Genomic DNA, 16,776 nt, shown 5'->3' on the forward strand with positions numbered 1-16,776 from the left:
AAGATAAACAGGTAGAACAAACAAATAGATTAGAAAGCCCAGAAGGAGACCCAGACAAATACAGACTCATACATATATAATCAATAGGCAAAGGTGCCAAGGTAATCCAATAAGGAATGGGCAATATTTGCACAAAAATGAATCTCTATGCTTACATTTTACCGTATAAAAATAGTGCAAGTTTTCTTTTTATCAACATGGCAGACTAGAGATGTCAGATGCCAGTTCTCCTCATAAAGAAGATCCAAAGTTATAGGCCCAAGGGAAAAACTGAATTGCAGCAAGAGTCTAGCAGAGATTGACCACTGAGGAACTTGCAGTTCCAAGGAAAGAATAGGTGGAGGTGCTTCTTTGCTCCCCCAAACCTATGGTGGCTTGCTGACAGCCAAATTGTTGGAGAGCTAGTCTACCCTCATGAGCCCAGGCACTACTTTTGGCAGTGATTTGGGAACTTCTGAAGAGCAGAGCATCAGGTGGTCAGCTTATGCAGGTTCATTCACTCTTTCTTCAAATCTGAGCTGAGGCAGTAGACATCATCCTGGCATCATACTGGTTGTGTACCAGTTGTGGGCCATTAACATGCCAAGAGAATTTCAGTCCTTGTGTCTCCACATCACTAGGTGCTCCATGAATATTTCCTAGAGTGCACTTTGGAAAATTCACATTGTAAACAAAAAATAGAATGTATAGAAAAAATATAATAGAAAATAGAAATATGACTGGGACAACCATAGGAGATGGTTGCTCTCAGGAGCTGTAGGATCCCAAGAGATTTAGCCCACAATATGGGACGGCCCTAGGGTAAAAACTATTGCAGCCATCAAAGTGTACTTTGGGACATAGGAAACCAGATAACATGGTCTCCCTGGCCAGAGAGCCCCCTTTTTGTGACCAGAAGGTGACTGTGTGCTTCCATTCAAAATGTGGGCCTGGTGCAGATCAATGAAAAAGGGGAGTGTTGCTCCATTCCAGTGGGCAGGAGGCATGAGTGGCTAGAAATGGATGTGAAGAGAGGATCTTCTCTCACCCCCTTATCCACTGCTGCGGATATGGCATGTCTTTTGGTACTGGGAGTTGGCACATGCTTACTTGAAGACAGCCATTCCAGTGCTATTTAGGGCAGCTGCATCCCCACCGAAATTGTGTCTGCTTGTCCAGACTTGCATGAAGGGTTGTGCTCATGTCCCACTCCATATGTGGAGCAGCAGCATTTCTGCAGTGGACTGCAGACCAGCCACAGAGCTGTCTGTTTGGGCTAAGGGAAGAGGATCCACCCCAAGGCCATTTTGGTGGTAGCTGCAGTTCAAGCATTTTCCATAGACTTCAGTTACATTGTGGCCTTGAGATAAAGCACAATGTCTTTTTGAAATGAAGCTCATGAGCCCTGGGATGAGGGTATGATAGTGAAATGAATCACATTTCTACCTGCCTAGGACAAGGAACTAGTGTATCCCTCTCCCTACACCACCCTATGGAGACCTCACCACATATGACCATGAACTTCCTCAACCATCCCAGTCATAGTATGTGCTTCTGGTCATCTTCAGGGTGTTTGAGAGTGAGCCAGCTCTTAGTTGTAATTGCCACCTACTGGACTGGAGGCTGAATTTCACAACCAAATAAAAATACTTGTTGACAGAAGGGCATGGTGCTAGGAAAGAAGATAATCTTCCTGACACCTCCACATTCCAGGACATGAAAAATATAGTGAGATGGTTCATATGCCCAATACATTGTTGCAAATGTCAGCATTTCAAAAAAACATACACAGAAATTATCTTTAAAAAAGGAATAAATATGAAGCCTTGCCCCGTGAAAGCAACCAGAATTGAAGGCAAACAATTATATACAACTTATATTACAGCCCCAGCATCAAGAAAGAAAAGTATGAAGAAGTGAAAGCAAATTCAAACATAAGAAGAGAGAGCCCCTCCAGATGAGAAGGAATCAGAGTAAGAACTCTTACAGTACAAAAACACAGTGATTCACCACTCCCAAAGGATCACACTCTCTCTAGCAATGGAACCTAACCAACAGCGAATTCTGAAATGACAGATAATTCAAAATGAAATGTAAGAAAGCTCGATGAGATTCAAGAGGCCACTGCACTCCAGCCTGGGTGACAAAGTGAGACTCTGTCTCAAAAAAAAAAAAAAAAAAAAAAAAAAAGAGCAATCCAAGAGAACCAACACAAAGAAATCAGATAAACAATTCAAGTTATACATGAAAAATTGACTAAAGAGATAGATTTAAAAAAAAAAAAGAACTTCTGGAAATAAAAAATACATTAAAAGATTTACAAAATGTAGTTGAAAGCTTAAAACTAGGTTAGATCAAACAGAAGAAAGAATTTAAGAGCCTGAAGACCAGGTCCTGTGAATTAATCCAGTCATACAAAAATAAAGAAAAAAGAATTTTTAAAAAATGAACAAAGGCTTCAGGAAATAGAGGATTATGTAAAAAAATACGAACCTATGAGATATATGCATTTGTGAAAGAGAAGAAGAAAAGGTAAAAAGTCAGGAAAACATATCTGATGACATAATTTCTAAAAATTTGGTCTAGATAAGGATTTAAACATCCAGACACAAGAAGCTAAAATAACAACTAGGAGAAACTCTAAAAAACAAATCTTATTGTCAGGCCTCTGAGCCCACATCTGCATGTATACATCCAGATGGCCTGAAGCAACTGAAGAACCACAAAAGAAGTGAAAATAGCCAATTCCTGCCTTAACTGATGATATTCCACCATTGTGATTTGTCCTGCCCCACCCTAACTGATCAACTGACCTTGTGACACTACTTCTCCTGGACAATGAGTGTCAGAAGCTCCCCACTGAGCACCTTGTGACTGCCACCCCTGCCCACAAGAGAAAACCTCCCTTTGACTGTAATTTTCCACTACTTACCCAAATCCTATAAAACTGCCCCGCCCTTATCTCCCTTTGCTGACTCCTTTTTCAGACTAGTCTGCCTGCACCCAAGTGATTAAAAAGCCTTATTGCTCACACAAAGCCTGTTTCATGGTCTCTTCACATGGACGCACATGACATTTGGTGCCTCACTCCATGAGGAGATCCACCTACGACCTCGGGTCCACAGACCAGCCCAAGGAACATCTCACCAATTTCAAATCGGGTAAGTGGTTTTTTCACTCTCTTCTCCAGCCTCTCTTGCTACCCTTCAATCTCCCTGTCCTTCCAATTCCAGTTATTTTTCCTCTCTGGAAGAGACAAAGGAGACACATTTTATCTGTGGACCCAAAACTCCAGCGCCAGTCACGGACTCAGGAAGACAGTCTTCCCTTTGTGTCTGATCATCATGGGGACACCTGCCTTGATCATTCACCCACATTCCATTGGTGTCTGATCACTGCGAGGACACCTGCCCTCATCATTCACCCACATTCCATTGGTGTCTGATCACTGCAGGGATGCCTGCCCTGATCATTCACCCACATTCCATTGGTGTCTGATCATCGCAGAGACACCTGCCCTCATCATTCACCCACATTCCATTGGTGTCTGGTCATCGCAGGGATGCCTGCCTTGGTCATTCACCCACATTCCCTTAGTGGCAAGTCAATTGTGGGGACAACTGCTTTGGCTGCACACCCACATTACAGCCCAGGGCTGCTCACCACCCCCTTCTCTGTGTCTCTACCTTTCTGTTTAAACTTACCTCCCTCACTATGGGCAATCTTCCACTCTCCATTCCCCCTTCTTCTCTCTTAGCCTGTGTTCTCAAGAACTTAAAACCTCCTGAACTCACACCTGACCTAAAATGTAAATGTCTCATTTTCTTCTGCAACACTGCTTGGCCCCCATACATACTCGATAATGGTTCTAAATGGCCAGAAAATGGCACTTTACATTTCTCCATCCTACAAGATTTAGATAACCCTTCTATTACCTCCCTTCCTCACACCTAGTCTGGCTTACAGTTTTGTTCCACGACTAGCTCTCCCCTACCTGCCCAACAATTTCCTCTTAGAGAGGTGGCTAGAGCTGAAGGCATAGTCAGGGTACATGTGCCTTTTTCTCTATTGGACCTCTCCCAGATCAGTTAGCATTTAGGCTCTTTTTCATCAAATATAAAAACCCAGCCCAGTCCATGGCCTGTTTGGCAACAACCCTTAGAAGCTTTACCACCCTAGACCCAGAGGGGACAGAAAACCGTCTTATTCTGAAAATCCATTTTATTACCCAATCCACTCCTGATGTAAGAAAAAGGTCCAAAAATTGGATTCCAGCCCTCAAACCCCACAACAGGACTTAATTAACCTCGCCTTCAAGGTGTACAATATAGAGAACAGGCAGCCAAGTGGCAAAATATTTCTGAGTTGCAATTCCTTACCTCCACTGTGAGAGAAACCCCAGCCACATCTCCAGCATACAAGAACTTCAAAACACCTAAGATGCAATGGTTAGGTATTCCTAGAGGAACTCCTCCCTCAAGATCTTGCTTCAAGTGCCAGAAATCTGGCCACTGGGCCAAGAAATGCCAACAGCCCAGGATTCCTCCTAAGCTGTGTCCCGTCTGTGCGGGACCCCACTGGAAATTGGACTGTCTAACTCACCCGGCAACCACTCCCAGAGCCCCTGGAACTCTGGCCCAAGGCTCTTGGACTGACTCCTTCCCAGATCTTCTCGGCTTAGGGGCTGAAGACTGATGCTGCCCGATCGCCTCAGAAGCCTCCTGGACCATCACAGACACTTTGGGTAACTCTTACAGTGGAGGGTAAATCCGTACCCTTCTTAATCAAAACGGAGGCAACCCACTCCACATTACCTTCTTTTCAAGGGCCCCTTTCCCTTGCCTCCATAACTGTTGTGGGTATCGACGGCCAGGCTTCTAAACCTCTTAAAACTCACCAACTCTGGTGCCAACTTGGACAACATTCTTTTATACTCTCTTTTTTAGTTGTCTCCACCTGCCCAGCTCCCTTATTAGGTCATTTTAACTAAATTATCTGCTTCCCAGACTATTCCTGGGCTACAGCCACACCTCATTGCCACCCTTTTCCCCAGTTCAAAGCCTCCTTCGCATCCTCCCCTTGTGTCTCCCTACCTTAAACCATAAGTATGGGATACCTTTACTCCCTCCTTGGCAATTGATCATGCACCCCTTATCATCCCATTAAAATCTAATCACCCTTACCCCACTCAACACCAATATCCCATTCCACAGCAGGCTTTAAAAGGGTTAAAGCCTGTTATCACCCACCTGTTACAACATGGCCTCTTAAAGCCTACAAATTCTCTTTACAACTCTCCTGTCCTACCTGTCCAGAAACTGGACAAATGTTACAGGCTGGTCCAGGATCTTTGCCTTATCAACCAAATTGTCTTGCCTATCCACCCCATGGTGCCAAACCCATATACTCTCCTATCCTCAATACCTCCCTCCAGAACCCATTATTCTGTTCTAGATATCAAACATGCTTTCTTTACTATTCCTGTACACCCTTCATCCCAGCCTCTCTTCCCTTTCACTTGGACTGACCCTGATACCATCAGTCTCCGCAACTTACCTGGTCTGTACTGCTGCAAGGCTTCAGGGACAGCCCTCTTTACTTCAGTCAAGCCCTTTCTCTTGATTTACTTTCTTTCCTTGTGAGCCCTGCCCCTGCCCACAAGAGAAAAATCCCCTTTAACTGTAATTTTCCACTATCTACCCAAATCCTATAAAACTGCCCCACCCCTATCTCCCTTTGCTGACTCCTTTTTCGGACTCAGTCTGCCTGCACCCAGGGGATTAAAAAGCTTTATTGCTCACACAAAGCCTGTTTGGTGGTCTCTTCACATGGACGTGCATGACACTTATCAAGGCTCATAGCCATCAGACTGTCAATAATCAACATGAAGGAAAAATCCTAAAAGCATTTAGAGAGAAGCATCAAATCACCTATAAAGGAAATCCTATCAGACTAACAGTGGACTTCTGAGTAGAAACCTTATAAGCCAGAAAGGACTGAGGTTTTATTTTCAGTCTTTTTCTAAAGAAAAGAACTGAAAGCCAAAATTTTGTGCCCTGCTAAACTACCCTTCATAAGTGAAGAAGAAATAGTCTTTCTCAGAGGAGCAAATGCTAAGGGAATTCATCACCACTAGACCACTGCTATAAGATATGCTCAAAGGCATTTAAACATGAAAATAAAAGGACAATATTTGTATCAAAAAATCATATGTAAATGAAAGGCTCATAGATTTCATAAAGCAATTGCGCAGTTGAGACTACAAGGCAACTACGTAACAACATAATGACTGTAATAAAACCTGGGGAGTGGGGCCAAGATGGCTGACTAGAAACAGCAGCATTCCGAGGCTCCCATAAAAAAATAATAATGATAATAAGCATGTGAATTCTTCACCAGCAACAAAGGTATTCATATTCTCTCATCAGAACTGACTAGGAGGCTGGCATGACCCACAGAGAGAAGGAAGAACAGTGTGGTTTGGCAGCCCACCTGAAAGCCACAGAGGGCAGGGGAGCCACCTCTCCACAGTCAAGGGAAGTGGTGAGTGAGCATGCTACCCAGACAGGGAAACTGCTTTTTCCATGGAACTGTGCAAACCATGGATTGGAAAATCCCACTCATGAACCCACTCCACCAGAGCCTAGTGTCCCAACCCTGGAATGCACAAATTCTCAACAGCCTGTCAGCTGGAATCTGCTTAAGCCTCCTGAACTCTTGAGGGAAGGGGCGACCAGCACCCCAACTGTGGTTGCCTACTGTCTAAGCTTTTGGAACTCCTTGGGGGAGGGGTTGCAGCCAGTACTGGGACTCACAGCTGCCTAACACACTGAGCTCCCTAGTCAGGGAAAGTGCAGCATCCATCTCTGTAGCTCCAGCCTGTGCTTTTCCCCTGCTGGAGCCAGGAAGGCTGGATGGCTTATTCCCAAGACTTGTCCTCCAACAGCCCAACATACTGGCTGGAGCAGTCTGTGACAAGAGTGCCTCTTGAGGCCTGACCCTGACCCATCCTTCCTCATTGGGTTGGGCCTCCCTGCAGGAACTCCAATAACTCCAGCCAGAGGCTCAGGGACGGAACCTGATCTCCCTGGGCTTGAGCCCCTAGTGGGAGAGGTGGCCGCAGACATAGCTTTCCTGCTGGTAGTTCTGAGGAATCTGGGCAGCCTAGATGAGTGGGTTTCCTCCTAGTGAGGTACACCCCCTCCACCAAAGGACAAAGTGCTTCATTAAACAGGTCTTGTTCCCTGTACCACCCAATTGAGTGAGACCTTGGTGCTCCTCAAGGTCAGAGGTCCCAGAAGAAGGAGCCAGCACCCATCTTTGCTATTCTCCAGCCTCCTTGAGTGACATCTCCAGGTGCGAGAGCGAATCAGATGAATGGGGCCTGATGTGAACCCCCAGGAATCTGCAGCAGCCCTGCAGAAGAGGGACCTGACCATTGAAAGAAAAATGAACCTACAGAAAGCAGTAACAATGGCATCAACAACAACAACAACAACAACAACAAAAAAGTCTTCACAATAACTCCATCCAAGGGTCAGCAGCCTCAAAGATCAAAACTAGACAAACTCACAAGGATGAGAAAGAATCAATAAAAAATTGCTAAAAACCCAAAAGGCCAGAATGTCTCTTCTCCTCCAAACAATCGCAACGTCTCTCATTCACGGACACAGAACTGGATGGAGGATCACATGGATGATTTGACAGAAGTAGGCTTCGGAAGATAGGTAATAAAAAACTACACAGAGCTAAAGGATCATGTTCTAACACAATGCAAAGATGCTAAGAACATTGATAAAAGGTTAGAGGAATTGCTAACTAGAATAAGTTTAAAGAGGAACATAAACAACCTGATGGAGCTGAAAAACACAGCATGAGAACTTCATGAAGCATACATAAGAATCAATAGTTGAATCTACCAACTGGAAGAAAGGATATCAGAGTTGGAAGACTGCCTTATTAAAATAAGACATGCAGACAAGACTAGAGAAAACAAGAATGAAAAGAAATGAACAAAGACTCCAAGAAATACGGGACTTCAATAAACGACCGAACCTACAATTGATTGGAGTACCAGAAGGAGATGGGGAGAATGGAAACAAGCTGTTAAAAGTGTGTAAACATACTTCAGGATATAATCCAGGAGAACTTCCCCAACCTAGCAAGACAGGACAACATGCAAATTTAGGAAATACAGAGAACACCACTAAGACACTCCATGAGAAGATCAACCCCGAGACGCATAATCATCAAATTCTCCAAGGTCAAAATGAAGGAAAAAATGTTAAGGGCAGCCAGAGAGAAAGGCCTGGTCACCTACAAAGGGAAGCTCATTAGGCTACCAGCAGAAGTCTCAATGGAAATTCTACAAGCCAGAAGAAATTGGGGGCCAATATTCAACATTCTTAAAGAAAATAATTTTCAACCCAGAATTTCATATCCAGCCAAACTAAGCTTGATAAGCGAAGGAGAAATAAAATCATTTCCAGACAAGCAAATGCTGACGGATTTCATTACCACCAGGCCTACCATGCCAGAGCTCCTAGAAGAAGTATAAAATATGGAAAGGAAAAACTGGTACCAACCACTTCAAAAAAACGGCAAAATATAAAGACCAAAGACACTATGAAGAAACGGCATCAACTAATGTGCAAAATAATCAAATAGCAGAATGATGACAGGATCAAATACATACATAACAATACTAAACTTGAATGTAAATGGGCTAAACACCACAATTAAAAGACACAGATTGGCAAATTGGATACAGATTTAAGACCCATCGGTATGCTGTATTCAGGAGACACACAACTCACATGAAAAGACACACATAGGCTCAAAATAAAGGGATGGAGAAAAATTTACTAAGCAAATGGAAAGGAAAAAAGCAGGGGTTACAAGCCCAGTCTCTGACAAAACAGACTTTAAACCAACAGAAATCAAAAAAGGCAAAGAAGGGCATTATACAATGGAAAAGGGAACAATTCAACAAGAAGAGTGAACTATTATAAATAAATATGCACCCAATACAGGACCACCCAGATCCATAAAACAAGTTCTTAGAGACCTATAAAGAGATTTAGACTCCCACACAATAACACTGGGAGACTTTAACACCCCACTGTCTGTATTAGACAGATCAACAAGACAGAAAATTAACATGGATATTCAAGACTTGAACTCAACTCTGGATCAAGTGGACCTGGTAGACATCTACAGAACTCTCAATCCCAAATCAACAGAATATACATTCTTCTTAATGCCACATGGCACTTATTCTAAAATCGACCACATAATTGGAAGTAAAACACTCCTCAACAAATGCAAAAGAACTGGGATTATAACAAACAGTCTCTCAGACCACAGTGCAATCAAATTAGAACTCAGGATTAAGAAACTCACTAGAACCCACACAATTATACGGAAAATGAACAACCTGCTTCTGAATGAATCCTGGGTAAATAGTAAAATGAAGGCAGAAATCAAGAAGTTCTTTGAAAACAATGAGAAAAAAGCAACAATGTACCAGAATCTCTGGTACACAGTTAATGCAGTATTAAGGGCGAAATTTATAGCACTAAATGCCCACATCGGAAAGCTAGAAAGATCTCAAATCAATACCCTAACATCACAATTAAAAGAGCTACAGAGGCAATAACAAACTAATCCAAAAGCTAGCAGAAGACAAGAAATAACGAAGATCAGAGAAGATTTGAAAGAGATAGACACACGAAAATCCCTCCAAAATATCAAGTAGTCCAGTAGCTGTTTTTTTTGGGAAAAAAAAAAAAAAGCAAAATAGATAGACCGCTAGCTAGACTAGTAAAAAAGAAAAGAGAGAAGAATCAAATGCACACAATTTAAAAAGACAAAGGAATATCAGCACTGATCACACAGTAATACAAACTACTATCAGAGAATACTAAAAACACCTCTATGCAAATGAACTAGAGACTCTAGAAGAAATGGATACATTCCTGGACATATACATCCTCCCAAGACTAAACCAGGAAGAAGCTGAATGCCTGAATAGACCAATAACAAGTTCTGAAGTTAAGGCAGTAATTAAAAGCCCACCAACCAAAAAAAGACGAGGACCAGATGGATTAACAGCTGAATTCTACCAGAGGTACAAGAGGGAACTGGTACGATTCCTTCTGAAATTATTCTAAACAATTGAAAAGGGGGGACGCCTCTCTAACTAATTTTATGAAGCCAGCATCATCCTGATATCAAAACTGGGAAGAGACACAACAAAAAAAGACTTCAGGCCAATATCCTGATAAACATCTATACAAAGATCCTCAATAAAATACTGGCCAACCGAATCCAGCAGCACATCAAAAACTTATCCTGCACGATCAAGTCAGCTTCATCCCTGGTTCAACATACCCCAATCAATAAATGTAATCCATCACATAAACAGAACCAAAGACAGAAACCACATGATTATCTCAATAGATGCAGAAAAAGCCTTCGATAAAATTCAACATCCTTTCATGTTAAAAACTCTCAGCTGGGCACGGTGGCTCACACCTGTAATCCTAGCACTTTGAGAGGCTGAGGTGGGTGGATCATGAGGTCAAGAGATGGAGACCATCCTGGTGAACATGGTGAAACCCTGTCTGTCCTAAAAATACAAAAGTTAGCTGGGTGTGATGGTGCATGCCCAGCCACTTGGAAGGCCGAGGCAGGAGTATCACTTGAACCCGGGAGGTGGAGCTTGCAGTGAGCCACGATCGTGCCATCGCACTCCAGCCTAGTAACAGAGCAAGACTCCATCAAAAACAAAAACAAAAACAAAAAAACCTCTCAATAAAGGTATTGATGGACCATATCTCAAAATAGTAAGAGCTATTTATGACAAATGCACAGCCAATATCATATTCAATGGGCAAAAGCTGGAAGCATTCCCTTTGAAAATCATTATAAGACAAGGATGCCCTCTCTCGTCACTCCTATTCAACATAGTATTGGAAATTCTGGCCAGGGCAATTAGGCAAGAGAAAGAAATAAAGCATATTCAAATAGGAAGAGAGGAAGTTAAATTGTCTCTGTTTGCAGATGACATGATTTTATATTTAGAAAATCCCATCATCTCAGCCCCAAACCTCCTCAAACTAATAAAAGCAACTTCAGCAGAGTCTCAGGATACAAAACAAATGTGCAAAAGTCACAAGCATTCCTTTACGCCAACAACAGACAAACAGAGAGCCAAATCTTGAATGAACTCCGATTCACAATTGCTAAAAAGACAATAGACTACCTAGGAATACAGCTAACAAGGGATGTGAAGGACCTCTTCAAGGATAACTACAAACCACTCCTCAAGGAAATAAGGGATGACCTAAACAGAAAAACATTCCATCCTCATGGATAGGAAGAATCAATATTGTCAAAATGGCCATACTGCCCAAAGTCACTTATAGATACAATGCTATTCTCCATCAAACTACCATTGAAATTCTACACAGAATTAGAAAAAAACTATTTCAAATTTCATATGTAATCAAAGAAGACCCTGTATTGCCAAGACAACCCTAAGCAAAAAGAACAAAGGTGGAGGCATCACACTACCTGACCTCAAACTATACTACAAGGCTATAGTAACCAAAGCAGCATGGTACTGGTACCAAAACAGACCTATAGACCAATGGAATAGAACAGAGACCTCAGAAATAACACCATGTATCTACAACCATCTGATTTTCAACAAACCTGACAAAATCAAGCAATGGAGAAAGGATCTCCGATTCAGTAAATGGTGCTGGGAAAACTGGCTAGCCATATGCAGGAAACTGAAATTGGACCCCTCCCTTACATCTTATACAAAAATTAACTGAAGATGGATTAGAGACTTAAATGTAAAATCAAAAGCCATAAAAATTGTAGAGGAAAACCTACAAAATACCATTTAGGACATAGGCATATGCAAAGACTTCATGACAAAAATGCCAAAAGCAAAGACAATAAAAGCCAAAATTAACAAATGGGATCTAATTAAACTAAAACGCTTCTGCACAGCAAAAGTAACTATCATCAGAGTGAACAGGCAACCTACAGAATAGGAGAAAATTTTTGCAATCTACCCATCTGACAAAGGTCTAATATCCAGCATTTACAAAGAACTTAAACAAATTTACCAGAAAAAAGCAACCCCATCAAAAAATGGGTTAAAGATAAGAACAGACACTTCTCAAAAGACATTTACGTGGCCAACAAACATACGAAAAAAAGTTCAACATCATTGATCATCAGAAAAATGCAAATCAAAACCACAATGAGATACTGTCTCACACTGTGATTATCAAAAGATCAGGAAACAATACATGCTGGTGAGGCTGTGGAAAAGTAGGAATGCTTTTACACTGTTGGTGGGAATGTAGGTTAGTTCAATCATTGTGGAAGACAGTGTGGTGATTCCTCCAGGATCTATAACCAGAAATACCATTTGACCCAGCAATCCCATTACTGAGTATGTACCCAAAGGAATATAAGTCATTCTATTATAAAGACACATGTACACATATGTTTATTGCAGCATTATTTACAATAGCATAAGACTTGGAACAAACCCAAATGCCCATCAATAATAGACATAGATATACCATCAATGGTATATACACTATGGAATACTATGCTGCCATAAAAAGGAATGAGATTATGTTCTTTTCAGGGACATGGATGAAGCTGGAAGCCATAATCCTCAGCAGACTAACACAGCAACAGAAAACCAAACACCGCATGTTCTCACTCATAAGTGGAAGCTGAACAATGAGAACACATGGACACAGAGAGGAGAACAACACACATCAGGGCCTGTTGGGGGATGAGGGCTGAGGGAAGGGAACTTAGAGGACGGGTCAATAGGTGCAGCAAACCACCATGGCACAGGTATACCTATGTAACAAACCTGTACGTTCTGCACATGTATCCCAGTTTTTAGAAGAAATAAAAAAAATAGAATAAAAATAAAACCTTACATATCAATACTAACCTTGAACAACAACAATGGCCTAAATGCTCCACTTAAAAGATATAAACTGGCCAATGGAATTAAAAAACAGGATCCAACCATTTTCTGTCTACAAGAAACCAACCTAATCAGTAAAGGCACCCACAGACTGAAAGCAAAGGGTTTGGAAAGAGATATACCATGGTAAAATAAAATAAGTTACCAGGAGTAGCTATATTTACATCAATTCAAACATATTTTAAACCAACAAAAGTAAAAAAAGACAAAGGAAGTCATTGTATAATGGCAAAATTTTCAATTCAACAAAAATATAAAACTATTGTAATTATGTATGTACCCAACACCAGAGCACACAGATTCATAAGGCAAATGCTACTAGAACTAATAAAAGAGATATATGGCAATATAGTAATAGTGTGGAACTTCAACACTCCACTGACAGCATTAGACAGATCATTGAGGCTGAGAAAATCAACAAAGAAACCTTGGGTTTTAACTGGACTCTAGACCAACTGGGCCTACTAGACATTTTCACAACATTTCATTCAACAACTGCAGACTATATATATATCTCTTCTCTGCACATGGAGCATTCCCTTAAAATTGTCTATATACTGTGCCATAAAATAAGTCTCAATAAATTCAAAAAGCTGAAATCATATCAAGTGCCTTCTCAGAACATAGAATAATAAAATTAGAAATGAATACCAAGAGGAACCCTCAAAACTATACAAATACATGGAACCTAAATAACTTGCTCCTAAATGATTTTTGGGTAAATAAAAAAATTAGGGCAAAACATTTTAAAATGAATGAAAATACAGATACAACATACCAAAACCTCGGGGATACAGAAAAAGTGGTATTAAGAGGAGGGTTTATAGCATTAAATGCCTACATCAAAATACAGAAATCTCTCAAATTAACAAACCAATGTCACAACCCAAGGTACTAGATAAACAAGAACTAAACAAACCCAAAGCTAACAGAAGAAAAAAAGTAACAAAGATCAGAGCAGAATTAAATGAGATAGAGTCCAAAAAGATTATACAAAGAATAAAGCACACAAAGTTGTTCATTTGAAAGGATAAACAAAATTGATAGACCACTAGCTAAATCAAGCAAGAAAAAAGATGAGAAGATTCAAATAAGGACAATTAGAAATGATAAAAGTGATATTATGACTGATACCATATAAACATAAAATATCAGAGGCTACTATGAGCATCTCTATGCACACAAAAAAACAGAAAATCTACTAGAAATAAAGTTTTTAAAACATGCAACCTCTCAATATTGAACCAAGAAGAAATAGAAAGGCTGAACAGACCAACAATGAGTAATAAAATTGAATCAGTAATAAAAAACCTCCAACCAAAAAAGCTCAGAAACAGATGGATTCACAATGAATTTTACCAGATATACAAATAAGAGTTAGTACCAGTATTACTAAAACTATTCTAAAAACAAACAAACAACAAGGAGGAGAGATTTCTCTGTAATTCATTCTATGGAACTAGTATCATCCTCAAACCAAAACCAAGCAAGGGCACCAAAAGAAGAAAACTGTAGGCCAATATCTCTGATGAAAATAGATGCAAACATGCTGTACCAAATGCTAGGAAGCAAAATCCACCATCACATCAAAAATATAATACATCATGATCAAGTGGGTTTTATTCCAGGGATGTGAGAATGGTTCAACATAAGCAAATCAATAGATGTGATTAACCATATAAGTAGAATTAAAAACAAAAGCCATATGATCATCTCGATTGATGCAGAAAAGGCATGCAGTAAAATCCAACACCCTCTCATGTTAAAAACCCTTCACAAAATAGGCATCAAAGAATCATACCTCAAAATAATAAAAGCCATAATACCAATCTATAGCCAACATCATTGTGAATGGGAAAAATTTGAAACATTTTCCTTAATAACTGGAGGAAGACAAGGATGCTCACTTTCAACACTTCTATCCAACACAGTACTGGAAGGCTTTGACAGAGCAATCAAGAAAGAAATAAAAGGCATCCAAATTATAAAAAAGAGTAGTCAAATCATCTGTTTGTTTATGACATATTCTTATAACCAGAAAACTAAATACTCCACCAAAAGATTTTTAGACTTGATAGTGATATCAGTAAAGTTTCATGATACAAAATCAACATAAAAAAATCAATAACATTTCTATACACCATGATAACATTGAAGCTGAGAACCAAATCAAAAAGTTAATCCCATTTACACACACGCACATACAAAAAACCTAGGAATATATTCAACAAACCAGATGAGAGATCTCTGCAAGGAAAACTACAAAACACTGAGGAAAGACATTGGAGATGACAAAAAGAGATGGAAAACCATCCCATGTTTACTGATTGGAATAATCCATATAGGTAAAATGACGTACTATATTTTACATATAGGTAAAATACGTCCCAAATCAATCAACAGATTCAATGAAAATCTTATCAAATTACCAACAGGACTTTTCACATAATTAGAAAAAAAATTCTAAAATTCATATGGAACAAAAAAGAGCCTGCATTACCCCAAAAAACAAAGAACAAAAAGAACAAAGCTAGAGATACCACATTACCTGATTTTGAGGCTGTAGTAACGAAAACAGTATGGTACAAGTACAATTATGGACATATAGATCAATGGAACAGAATAGAGAACCCAGAAATAAAGCCTCATATCTGTAATCAACAGATCTTCAACAAGATCAACAAAAATAAACAATGGGAGAAGGACATCCTATCCAATGCATTGTGCTGAGAAAATTGGATAGCCATATGCAGAAGAATGAAGTTTGGTCCCTATCTCTTACCACATAGAAAAAATAACTTGAGATGGATGAAAGACTTAATTATAAGACCTGAAATTATAAAAATCTTAGAAGAAACCCTGGAAAAAACTCTTCTGGACATGGACCCAGGCAAAAAATTTATGACTTGGCCTCAAAGTCAATTGCAGCAGAAACAAAATAAGACAAGTGGTATTCAATTACTCTAAAAAGCTTCTTCACAGCAAAAGAAATAATCAATAGGGTAAGGAGAGAACTTACAAAATGGGAGAAAATATTTGCAAACTATGCATCTGATAATCCAGAATCTACAAGGAACTCAAACAGTTCAATAAGAGAAAAAACAAGTAAACCCATTAAAAAGTGGGCAAAGTACATGAACAGACATTCCTCAAAAAAGATATAGAAGTGGCCAAAATACATATGAAAAAATGCTCAACATCACTAATTATAAGAGAAATGCAAGTTAAACCACAGTGAGATGCCATCTCACACTAGTCACAATGGCTTTTACTAAAATGTCAAAAAACAACAGATATTGGTGAGATCACAGAGAATAGGGAATGCTTGCTTATATGCTGTTGGTAGAAATGTAAATTAGTACAACCTCTATGGAAAGTCATATGAAGATTTCTCAAAGAACTGAAAATAAAACTACCATTCAACCCAGAAGTCCCACTACTGAGTATCTACCCAAAGGTAAAAGAAAACATTATATCGAAAAGACACCTGCACTTAATGTGTTTTTGTAGCACTATTTACAATAGCAAAGTCATAGAATCATCTTAAGTGTCTACCAGCAATTGATTGGAAAAAGAAGTGTGGACTCTATACACCATGGAATACTATGCAGCCACAAAAAGAATGAAATCATGTCTTTTGCAGCAATAGGGATGGAACTGGTGGTCATTATCCTAAATGAAATAACTCAAGCAGTAAATCAAATACCACATATACTTACTTATAAGTAGGAGCTAAACAACTGGTACACATCAACACACAGAGA

Source organism: Gorilla gorilla, chromosome 2, assembly GCF_029281585.2.
Source record: "Gorilla gorilla gorilla isolate KB3781 chromosome 2, NHGRI_mGorGor1-v2.1_pri, whole genome shotgun sequence".
Taxonomy (NCBI): domain Eukaryota; kingdom Metazoa; phylum Chordata; class Mammalia; order Primates; family Hominidae; genus Gorilla; species Gorilla gorilla.